Source organism: Natrix helvetica (assembly GCF_964273705.1).
Source record: "Natrix helvetica genome assembly, chromosome: 2".
NCBI lineage: Eukaryota > Metazoa > Chordata > Lepidosauria > Squamata > Natricidae > Natrix > Natrix helvetica.
In genome coordinates this window covers 222,343,122-222,355,945 of record NC_138552.1, presented here as the reverse complement: position 1 = coordinate 222,355,945, position 12,824 = coordinate 222,343,122, and the positions used below count along the sequence as shown (strand labels likewise).

Here is a 12,824-nt window from a genome sequence, read left to right as displayed (position 1 = left end):
ACAGTTAGAACAATCAATCAGTGGAACAGCTTGCCTCCAGAAGTTGTGAAAGCCCCAACAGCGGAAGTCTTTAAGAAAAGGTTGGATAGCCATCTGTCTGAAACAGTATAGGGTTTCCTGCCTAGGCAGGGGGTTGGACTAGAAGACCTCCAAGGTCCCTTCCAACTCTGCTATTGTATTGTATTGTGGGAAAATGGGAGGGGGAATTGTAATAAGTCACATACTAGTAGTAACAACAAAATTATTTCTAGAAAACCAAGGTCATTCTTTGTTGGAATTGGATGGGTGGAACTGCCAGCATGGCAGTGGGAGATTGGACCATGTGATGGACTTGTGGGTGTGGGGGCAAGATCTTGAACTTTCAGCTGGGTGGGGAAAACCAGGAAGCTTTCAGATTTGGGTTTTCCCAGATGTGCCAACATGGCTCTCTTAATAAATTGAAACTTTGAGCAATACTTTGCCTTGGACTCTTATTTACTTTTGGATGTTATTTGAAATCCTGACAGAAGCTACAGGAAATCCACATCTTTATTGTTTATTATGGTTTATATTGTGGTTTAATTCCATATAATGCCTAGAGCCTCTGAACAATACCTTGCATTGAACTCTGATTTAATTTTGGAATCCTGACATTAACCTGAATCTGTATTAAAATACTTCACCAGCTACTGCAAATTTCAGGGTGCTGTCCGGGGTCCTGAGCCCCAGCAACAACCTGGGGCCTGAGCCAGGGCCTGAGACGGATGCTATGCAATGCCAGGTCCGTTGTCAACAAAGCCCCCCTCATTAACGACTTGGTGTCGGAGGGGGAGCCGGACCTGGCAGGAATCACGGAGACCTGGCTGGGCCATGAGGGAGGTCTCCCTCTTGTGGAAATGTGCCCGCCAGGTTACCGTGCATTTCATCAGTCACGGGCACTAGGCAGGGGTGGTGGGGTAGCGGTCATTGTGAGGGAAGGTCTCGAGCCGAGAGAGACCACTGTGCCACAAATAACCGGTTGTGAGTCCCTATGCGTGAAGTGGGGCCCAAGGAGACAGTTGGGCTTGCTGATTGTATACTTGGCTCCTCGCTATGCATCAGCAGCCCTGCCCGAGCTCCTCGAGGTGATCGCCGAGATGGCAGTTGAGACCCCCAGGCTGTTGGTCATGGGGGACTTTAACTTGCCATCGGTAGGGGAGACATCCGAGGTAGCTCGGGTGTTCATGGCCTCCATGACAGCCATAGACCTGACCCAAGTAATTCAGGGCCCCACACACGAGGGAGGTCACACACTGGATCTTATCTTTGTCTCTGGCCGGTGGAGGAGTGATCTGGGAGTAGGGGATTTAGTTATTACACCCCTGCCATGGTCAGATCACTCACTTCTCTGGCTCGACTTCCCAGCCGCTACTCCCCATCGCGGGGAGGCGGAACCAGAATGTCCAAGATGGTTCCGCCCCAGATGCCTGATGGAACCTGATAGGTTCCAGACGGAGCTTGGGCCATTTCCTGTAGCCCTGACCCGCACCCGGATGGAGGACCTAGTGGCTGCATGGAACAGTGAGGCCACCGGGGCCTTGGACCGGGTTGCGCCTTTGCGGCCTCTCTTGTGGCAGCGAACCACCCAGGCCCCTTGGTTTACCGAGGAGCTGAGGGTGATGAAGCGCCGCAAGAGATGCCTAGACAGCAGATGGAGATCATCACGCTCTGAATCTGACCGATCACAGGTGAGAGCCTATTTGTGGACTTACCTTGTGGCGTTAAGAGTGGCCAAGCGTCAGTATTGTGCCACTCTTATTGTGTCTGCAGATAACCCCCCTGCCTCCCTGTTTGGGGTAACCCGCTCCCTCCTTCAACAGAGGCCGCGGGAAGCCCCTTTGCAGAGTAGAGCAGAGGAATTTGGGGAGTATCTGCAGGACAAAATCGCTCAGATTCGAAGCGAGTTGGTCCCTACTAGTGGTCTAGAGGGGATGTGGGAGGTGGGTCTTGAGGCTCCACTCTGGGAGGAATTTGACTCTGTTACTTCTGACGATATGGACAGGTTGCGTAGGCGACTGCGAGCCACCACATGTTTACTCTCCTGGCTTGTACTGGCATCCTGGGAGGTCACACGAGGCTGGCTCCAGGAGTTAGTCAACGCTTCTTTGAGTGAGGGGTTTTTGCCAGCCGCCCTGAAAGAGGCGGTGGTGAGGCCCCTACTCAAGAAGCCTTCCCTGGACCCAGCTGTGTTAGCCAACTACCGTCCCATCTCCAACCTTTGCTTTTTGGCGAAGGTTGTAGAGACTGTGGTGGCACAACAGTTTCCACGCCACTTGGAGGAAACTGATTATCTGGACCCGCGCCAGTCCGGTTTCCGGCCCTGCCACAGCACGGAGACGGCATTGGTCGCATTGGTGGATCATCTCTGGAGGGCCAGAGATGGGGGTTGCTCCTCCATCCTGGTCCTATTAGACCTCTCGGCGGCTTTTGATACCATCGACCATGGTATCCTATTGCATCGACTGGAGGGGCTGCGGGTGAGGGGCACCGTTCTGCGGTGGTTCTCCTCCTACCTCTCTGGTCGAGTGCAATTTGTGTTGGCAGGAGGGCAGAGGTCGACCTCGAGGCCGTTCATTTGTGGGGTGCCACAAGGGTCGGTCCTCTCGCCTCTCCTGTTCAACACATATATGAAGCCGCTCGGCGAGATCATTCGTGGGTTCGGGGTAGATTACCATCTGTACGCAGATGATACCCAGCTGTACATCTCTACCCCGAACCACCCCAACGATGCCGTCAAAGTGATGTCCCGGTGTCTGGAAGCCGTACGGATCTGGATGGGAAGTAACAGACTCAAGCTCAACCCATCCAAGACGGAGTGGCTGTGGCTACCGGCACCCCGGTTCAACCAGCTGATTCCATCACTGGCCATTGGGGGTGAACATCTGGCCCCCGTAGATCGGGTACGCAATTTGGGTGTCCTCCTAGATGCCCGGCTGTCAATGGACGACCATGTGACAGCCGTGGGAAGGGGGGCATTTCACCAGGTTCACCTGGTGCGCCAACTGCATCCCCTATTGGACCGGAACACCCTTCGCACAGTCACCCATGCGCTTGTGACGTCCCGGCTAGACTACTGTAATGCTCTCTACATGGGGCTCCCCTTGAGATGCACCCGAAGGCTGCAGTAGGTTCAGAATGCGGCCGCGCGGGCAGTTTCAGGAGTCGCTAGATACTCCCACGTAACACCTCTCCTGCACGGGCTGCACTGGCTACCTGTAGCTTTTTGGGTGCGTTTCAAGGTGATGCCCAGGGGAAGGGCCTTCTCTGTGATGGGCCCGACCCTCTGGAATGACCTTCTCCCTGATATTAGAACAACCACGGACCTCCGCTCCTTCCGCAAGAAGCTCAAAACCCACCTGTTTAATCTAGCCGGCCTGGCCTAATCCCAGCTGTCCCACCTCAGTCTGTATTTTTAAATTTCACGGGTTGGTCTTAAGGCTGTTTTAATTTTTATTAATTTGTACAGGGGTTTTAAGTTTAATCTGATTTTAATTATATTTATTATTATTTGTATGGTTTTTAATTTGGTACCTGTACACCGCCCCGAGTCCCTTTGGGGAGAGGGGGCGGTCTAGAAATCAAATAAAATAACTAAAATAAATAAACCTGAGCCCGGGGGGCATAAAGATTCAGGGAAGATGGAGGAAAAGAAGAAGCCCATGGAGAAAACAGCATATGACGGATTGCCTATCTATGTCGAGACCATCTACGTGCCTTCAAAAGCTATGGTGGAAATCACAGAGGCCATGGAGAGGGAACACAGCTGGGAGCCAGGTGCAAAGAGCCAGCCCCCAGGCATCCCTCACAATCGAACCTAACTTTGTAAGTTGAAGCCACAGAATTTACTTCCCCTAAGGAGTTGCTGTTGGAGCCATAGGGTGTGTGGGATCAGCCTTGAACCATGAGTGGAGTGGACCAAAGCAGATGCCAACCGGGAGCTCCGATGATTGGGGATCCCAGCCACCCTCACATAGTCAGTCTCTGACCAGCCTCCCAGACCAATTTGGATAGCTTAACCTGAGTGGAATCAATCTGTGCCTTAGCTAAAAACCACACAGTTGGACCATGGCCCAGCCAACATTCACCTTCCCGGGTCAAGACTCCACAATGCAATGGAGTGGGGATTTAGGGTTCTTTAATACAGTGACAAGCGGGTCAGCCCAAACTCTCACCACTGGAATAAGACCAATGGTAGCACTCCTTCACCCTGCAGACAGCCCATAAACTGGGATGGGGAAATCAACCCAGCCAGCAGCAGAGGGGGTGGGGGATTTCGCCCTCTAGCCAGTCACCGATGTTTGAGTTGCAGCCTGCAAGTCAAGTCCCACTAGGGTAGGCTTTCTTCCCGGGCCATGGATGGGTACAGTACCAATGGATGTCAGCCCCTCCTCAGCAGATGGCCCCATTTCAGATAACTGGCCTGGGGCAACCCCAGGGAGTGGTCTCTCAACAGATTCTGGCACAACTGCCGTCACAGGAGCAGCTCCCAGCTGCAATGCCCCAACAGCTTCCTGCCGAGCCTCAGCCACAGGGAGCAGTGCTGCAAGGGGGGGCTCAAGCCACAAGCACTCACCCAAGCGCCTGAGCAAATCCAGGCACCAGCTCTGCCGGCTCCAGAGCCCCCTCAATTTCAGGTAACTTTTAATGGGACCCCTGAGAAATTACCCTATTTCCCAAATTGAGTATGGGTGCACATGATCAATTTGCAGATCAATACCCTTCTAAATGAAGAGAAAGTGGCCAAATGGATAGCCGAGCTCCATGAAGAGAATTAAAAGATGCAGATTGGTTCATTCAGCTGATGCGAATCCAATTAAGAATGTGGCCCAATGAGTGGAAGCAGAAGAACAGATCCAAGGATTGTGACAGGCTGGCTGTTCCGTGAAGTAATTAGTTTGGGAGTTTAGAAGGAAAATAAGGGATTGGCCAGAATGACAGCATGTGCACACATTCAAATATGCTCTAGATCCTGAACTGAGAAAGGCATGCAGTATTAAGGGGGGGGTACCAGAATGGAGCCAGAATTGGTACAACACCACAGTCATTCTGGATCACGAACTTCACCCCCATTGAAACTCCATTACCAAAAAGCCATCTAGAAGATCTTTGTGCCACTGAACACAAATGAAGCAAACCGAAATGCCTCCTCCCAAGTCTGCGGGAGCAATAAAATGTTACCGGTGTGGTCAACATGGGCACAGAGCATTGGAATGCTTGGCCCTGGCCCCAATCCCACAAGTGCACACCCAAGCTGCCAGTGGGGCAAAAAAAGAGCCCTGAAAACCACCTGAAAAGAGTTGTCATTTTTGAAAGAATTTCATTGGTTTTTAAAAAATTTTGGGGAAAAGGGTAGGTGGATATACAAAAAAAAAATTTTGGGCAGCTCCATCGTGCTAGTGGTAGGAATCTCTCCAATTCTCACAACTTTTTACAGAAAAAAAAAAACAAAACAAAAGATAAAAGATAAGCAGAACAGCATCTTAACAGCATTGTATCAACTATGTGTTCAATCATCTCTTTTGCCACTTTCTAATATATCAACAATTAAAATGATATTCCAGATATATTTATTTTTGTGACCTGAGTCTTTCCATTATTGTTCTCTCCCCCCGTCCCCAGGAGGAGCCGCAGCCCCTCCCTCCTTCATGTCTTGTGTGTTGTCGCCTTTTTCACTACTTCTTATATTTCCGTCCTCCAGGAGGGCACTATGTTTTTTAATGAAGGCCTCTGCCTCCACGACTGTGTTAATTCTAATTCTGTTTCCCTCCCAGAAGATCAGCATTCCTTCTGGCAATAACCATCTAAACCAAATTCCCTTATTATATAATTTCTTTGATAAGGAGGAATACTTCCTCCTCTTATCTCTTATTTTTTTTGGAATTTGCTTAAGAATGGCAATTTCTTTATCTTTATATTTTAGTGGTCCCCCCTCTGAGCCCCTAGAATCTCATCCCTCATGGTCTTCCTAAGAAATGTAACATGTACATCCCTTGGAACATTATGTGTTCTGGAATATGCTGAATTAATCCTATAAACCAGATCCATATCCCACCATAACTGTTCTTTATCTCTTTTAATATATTCTGCTAAAATTGTACTCATAATATCCTTCAGATCTTCATCATCTGTCTCAGGTAGGTTCTGGAATCTGAGAAAGAAGGACATTCTTTCAAGTTCTATCTTTGCCATAAAATTTTCCAATTCTATATTCCCCTTCTGGACTGCCTTAACCTCCTCCCCCTGCCAAGCTGCACCCTCCTCCAGCACATCAATTCTCTGTTTATTTTCTGTTATTTGTTGCTGCACACTTTTAAGCTCATCTCTAAAATCTGCTACCTCCTTTTTCAACTCATTTTGTCCCTGCATAATAGCTTGAAACAATTGAGTAACAGACAAATCTTTTGAACTCTCTCCAGTCTTTTCTTGTAAAAATGATGAAATTTTTGTCTGCTGAATTGTTAGACTGGATGCAATAGAAGTCGGTGCCAAGGCTGCTTTGCCTGTAGGTGGTTTTCTGGGCCCCATTGTCTAAGTTCAGAAAGAGTAAAAATCTTTTGAAAAAGAAATGGCATCTGTGAAGCACGCAGCCGAGCGAGTCTGAGAAGACAGGCAAATCCAAAAGTGAAAATTAACCCCCTGTCACAGTTCCAAGCCAAGAAGTCACTTAAAAAAAGGAAGGAAATCAAATAGTCTAAATCCAAAAAGACCACGTATCAGGAGAGGCTCCAAGAGTCCTTCAGGGGGGATAATATAAAGCCAGACTTTCTTCAAAGGTAGTTTCAAAAGGCAGACTTCATTTATAAGTGTGAAGAGAGTTGTCTTGCCAAACAAATGGAAGGATCTGACCCCCAGCCTTAGGAGACGGAGACTCCACCAGATGGGGAAACCCCTCCCAGTTCAGAGGCGGAAAAAAGCAGCAAAGACGGCCAATTTTAAGTGTACCCATCTGCCCCTTTGCCTTCAAAGCCAAACCCATAGTGCCCAAGATGGAGTAGAAGGGGAAGTTGAGGCAGTTGTGCATATGCACAAGACCCTTAGCCAATCCCATTCAGTTTGAGCAAGTGGATGGGATGCTAATTGCAGGGGACCTCGCCAAACTAATTACCAACTTGGTGAAGTTGCAGATAGGGCACCACTATAAACTTCTCAGATTCATCATAGCACCAAAAATCAATAAATCAATCATCTTGGGGCTTGCATGGTTGGACAAATGGGCATCTACCATAAATTGGAAGGATGGCATTTGAAAATTGGGCCGCTACCCCCTGCAAAGCCAGAAGGCCACCCATGGACCATCAAACCCCTTATAGCAGACCATCCAGAGCCTGCAGCCCCGGCAGCAGACACTAAAATCCCCAGGCAAGTGAAAGCTAGACTGGCAACCCACATGCACCACAAACAGCTATAAAACTTCCTTGGATTTGCTAACTTCTATAGGCAATTCATCCCGGCTTTTGCAGAAGTTGCCCTGACATTGACTGAACTGTTAAAAACAGGGCCTTCCTCCACAAAGAAAAAGGCAAAACAACCTACTGGGTGGTCAATGAATTGTAAAAAAGCATTTCAGAAATTAAAATGGCTCTTTGCCAAGGAGCCCATCCTGCAACACCCCAACCCTGAACAGCAATTCATAATCCAGGCTGATGCCAGTGATGTGGCTGAGGAGCAGTGCTGTTGCAAAAAAACAAAGAGGGACAACTCTGGCCATGCACTTATGTCTCCAGAAAACTCACTGCTACTGAAAGAAGGTGGGCCATTTGGGAGAAAGAGGCCTATGCAATCAGATGGGCCCTACCACCTGGAGACATTTCCTAGAGGGGGCCCATGCCATTCGAGGTCTGGACTGACTATAAAAACCTTGAAGCTCTCAAAAGCCCCTGGAAACTGTCTCCAAAGCAAGTTAGCTGGGCACAATACTTCAGAAGGTTTAAATTCAAACTGAAGCTTCATGGGTGAACAGTTGGAATGTAAAAGCTGATAAGTTAGTGAAGAAATTCCATGATAAATTTCCCAATAAGCCAAAGCCCCCCCTATGGGGGGAGAGGTTGTTAGTTATGCTCATGTTGGCCCCCGTATTATTCTCTTTTCAGGATATGCTTTTCTTCTGAGGAGAGGCCGTCTGTCAGGCCTGCAGCCATCTTTTCTTTTGGGTCTTTAGCCTGCCATACTTTTTATTATTCTGCTATGCATTTTCTATTGTGGGGAAATGGGAGGGGGGATGTAAGGAGTCACATACTATGTAGTAACAACAAAATTCTTTCTAGAAAGCCAAGGCCATCCTTTGTCTCTGCACCTCTGCACCTGACCAGAATTGGATGGGTGGAACTGCCAGCATGCCAGTGGGAGATTGGACCATGTGATGGACTTGCGGGTGTGGGGGCAAGATCTTGAACTTTCAACTGGGTGGGGGAAACAGGAAGCTTTCAGATTTGGGTTTTCCCAGATGTGCCAACATGGCTCTCTTAATAAATTGAAACTTTGAGCAATACTTTGCCTTTGACTCTTATTTACTTTTGGATGGTATTTGAAATCCTGACAGAAGCTACAGGAAATCCACATCTTTATTGTTTATTATGGTTTATATTGTGGTTTAATTCCATATAATGCCTAGAGCCTCTGGAGTTTATACAGTAAATGTATAAACCTTGTAAGTCTTAGCAATCAACCAATAAACCTCAATTCCTTTTATTTTACCACTCATATACTGGGTCAAGACATTGTTGGACCATTCTGTACAGCCCATGCTTCACATATACACCTGGCATATACAACTATAAATAATGCTATATCCCCAAATCTTGCCATACTACACAAAAGAGCAATTTTGCCTTCCAAACTCTACAATAGTCCAGACCAGGGCTGTCAAACTCCTGGCCGACGGACCACATGCATCACATGCTGGCTACCCCCTTGTTTGGTTTAAAGGGGGAAAAAAGTCCTGATACATCATGTGACACTGCCATGATGGCGTGAGTTTAACACCCCTGGGCTAGAATGATTCCTATGTCTGCCAAAAGTAGAGCTACATTGAATCCTGATATACTCCTATCCCAGCAACAAGAAATAATGTGCTCTGAATGAATAGTGAATCTTCAGTGAATCTCTAAACAGATGGAAAATAAACAGACAAGTTCTGAAAATGGCATATCAGGGATCCATAGCAATCTTAAAATTATGAGATTTCAAGCTCTTCAATTTAATAACGATTTGTAAGCATGGAAGAGAATTATTACCTTTTTCTTATAAAATGACAATTAAGACCTTAGGGAAAAAAGAGCGAGTTCATGATGAACTCATAATACGTCTGCAAACTCAAATATTTAAACTGTATAGGCATATTACCAGAAACAACTAAAAATAATCAAATTACCTCTAGATGCAGAGAAACAAAAGCCTTTGCTAATTTACACGGAAGAAGCTATTCAAGAAATCTGTTTATTGCCAGCTGTTTTTAAACTTGAGATATTGCAAGCTTAGATTTCAAGAACATGAAGTAATCCTGCCAGGAAATTTGGTCCTACAATATGAAATCTCTGGATGCATTTATTCTCAAATCTACTCTTGCTATCAACTCAGTAAAAAAATAAAAAGATAAAAGGGGATTTTAATTTTATACGGATGAGAGAAAAAATGCTAACTATCCCACATATGATTCATGCCAAATATTTATAGTAGCTAAAGTTAAAATGTAGCTACTACATGTAAAACAATTTTAACATTCTTTGAAATACATAAACCAAAACTTTTGGGAATCAGGAGAGAAAGATGGAAAGTTTGTTTATTCTTTGCAGCAACAAAAACATGTTTACTGCTTAAATTCAGGTCAATGAGAATCAGTTATGTACTAAGACAAGGCTCTACTAATTACCAGTTTTTACAATGTTTATAAACAGTTTTACAAATTGGAGGCATCTGTAACTGAACAGCAAATAATTACTTTCTTGGGAAATGGCTAATATTGAAAAGATGTTTCAGATTTGCCTTTCCACTGGGGAAGGTGGCTGTATAGACCATTCAAACAAATCCCAAATTCTGCAACTCTCTGAACTAGATAGATAGCTCCTTACATTAATGCCCCATGTCTAGTCTAAAATGCAAAGGACTGTGAGTTCAATTCATGGTAGAAAATTTGAACCCCCTAGAACCATATCTCAGTAAAATCACTGACGAATCCAAATAGGACAAAACTGCTCTCACAGCCTCCTGGTGATCCGTGTTAATTGAAAATAGTACATAGGATATAAACTGTATTAACATAAGAGAGATTTCTTTCTCCTAATACAGGTGGTGGTGGAAGTCATATAATCTCGATTCATGGGGGCATGCATAATATAACATCTGTAACTCTTTGAAAGCTTAAGAGAAAGAGAACTGAAAACCAATCAGATACATTGACGAAGCAGTGTAGCTTAGATGCTTTAGCAGTCTAAGTGGTGCCTGCAATTCTAAGAGATCCCCTTAAGTGATGGAGTACTTGAAGCAAAACCAGCAATTAAATATTATAAAGAATTAAAAAAAATAAAGGTTAGCATTAGTTACATATCAAAATAAAATAAAGTCTCGCAATATACAATTTTGCAAATTAAACAGGCCTAATGTTTCATAAATATAAAATTGATCAATGCTTAACATGGAAATTAATTTATCAAAATATATTGTTTTGACTATTGGGCCCCAGAAAAAACATTAAAAATGGCCAGACAACAGAATTTTTCTTTTGATATTTTAAGAAACGTGAAGATTCTTGAACTAAGGCCACACTTGGAATACTGCATTCAGTTCTGGTCGCCACGATGTAAAAAAGATGTGGAGACTCTAGAAAGAGTGCAGAGAAGAGCAACAAAGATGATTAGGGGACTGGAGACTAAAACATATGAAGAACGGTTGCAGGAACTGGGTATGTTTAGCTTAAGAGAAAAAAGGACTAGGGGAGACATGATAGCAGTGTTCCAATATCTCAGGGGTTGCCACAAAGAAGAGGGAGTCAAGCTATTCTCCAAGGCACCTGAGGACAGAACAAGAAGCAATGGGTGGAAACTAATCAAGGAGAGAAGCAACTTAGAACTGAGGAGAAACTTCCTGACAGTTAGAACAATTAATCAGTGGAACAGCTTGCCTCCAGAAGTTGTGAATGCCCCAACACTGGAAGTCTTTAAGAAGATGTTGGATAGCCATTTGTCTGGAACAGTATAGGGTTTCCTGCCTAGGCAGGGGGTTGGACTAGAAGACCTCCAAGGTCCCTTCCAACTCTACTATTGTATTATTGTATAATATGACTTAGCTTATTCAGCCATTGATTTGAAATCATGACGATTTTATTTTCACAGTTTGTCAGTTGTCCTAGCTGATCTTACCTTTGAGAAAAAGTCCAGGTTGCTTTCTTCAGTTGATCAAACCAGATGTATCCACCTTAGGGCTGTGCATGTCTCTTTTGACAAATACAGAGGCGTTGCAATTTATCCAAGTGAAGAACACCTCATGATGCATTTTACATCATAAAAATGCACCATGGAACAAAGCACAAATTTAGAGTTCATCAGAGAGCAAGGAATTAGGTACCATTGGCAGTGTTTGCAGGCAATGTCTTCCAAACCATGGATGATGGAGAAGATCTAGAAAAAAAAGAATATAACAGATTGGTTTTTCCCAGGAAAGAAAATAATAAGGGATAGGAAAAAAAAACTTTAAGAATCTTGTAAAGATGTTAAACCAGCTTTAATCATTTCAATATTCAGGGAAATGAAGTCTGGTTTTTCTGAATTGGCTCAGGCAGGTGGAACAGCAGATATATACTTACTAATCTTTTAAAGCCAGTTTCTTACTCTGCCAAATCAATATTTTTATATGCATAAGGTTTTTAATAAATGCTCTTTTATCCAAATACTAAATCTTGCTATTCCATTCCACCATTCCAGATTCTAAAATTAAATGGTTGTTTCCAGTCATTCATGATTAAACTTATGTTTACACTACATGCTCGGGAAAAAAAACCAAGAATATAGACTTTGTTGAATTGCCTGCAAGATTTTTACTGTATGTACCTTTTTATTTTGTTCCTTTAGATTTTTCTTTTTTCTGTTATTATTTTAAAAGCAATAAAACTAAATAATAAGTACATATATTTTGTTATATCTCCTAGATCACAGTTTAATCTTTATACATCTTTAAATGATCCTACAATATTTCATAACAATTATATAATATCATTAACTAGGCACAACATATATGTGAACTTATGAATTCATAGAAATATATGTTTCAGACTTTTGTTTTTAGTAGCTATGTTAGCTTATCTGTATTATTTTAAACTATTGTTTTTACTATATATTTTTTTTCTATTTTTAACTGTTACCCTCTCAGAATTATGCATATATAATAAGCGGCTAAATAAATTAAATAAATTAAATCTGCACTAACTAAGGATTTAGTTTTTAAAGGCTTCAGACAATAATTTAATAATCCACTATATTTTTCAGTGCTAGATGTTGAATGTGAGACCTTCAAATAGAGGTGGTCTCTAATCAAAGAGCTATAGGTATCCTATAAAGATTTTTAAACATTTTTTTAAAATACTAACTTTATAGACTTGATTATATTTAAAATGATAATATATATTTAGCAAAGGAACAGTTTACCTGAGATTCAAAGAAATAAGCTCTAATTCTCTCTCATTTGTTTCTGGGGCAGGAGCAGAAGCATAAATTTCCCAGTGAGATCATGAACTCAAATGGAAAATTATATTACACTCGGCTCCTATTAGAAGATAAGTTTTAATTTGTACTTGGGTGCAGTGGAGGAAAATAGAA

The 12,824-nt window shown here is 43.7% G+C and overlaps 1 protein-coding gene across 1 annotated transcript in view; it reads right to left on the bottom strand.

Annotated features, from left to right (window-relative positions):
• CHRM3 (cholinergic receptor muscarinic 3) overlaps nucleotides 1–11,644 on the bottom strand; it is an 85,409-nt gene extending 73,765 nt beyond the window's left edge. Inside the window, exon 1 of the mRNA XM_081941121.1 lies at nucleotides 11,373–11,644. The gene's annotated coding sequence lies outside the window, so the exon portion shown is untranslated. The remainder of the gene's footprint in view (nucleotides 1–11,372) is intronic.
• Nucleotides 11,645–12,824: the final 1,180 nt, after the last annotated feature.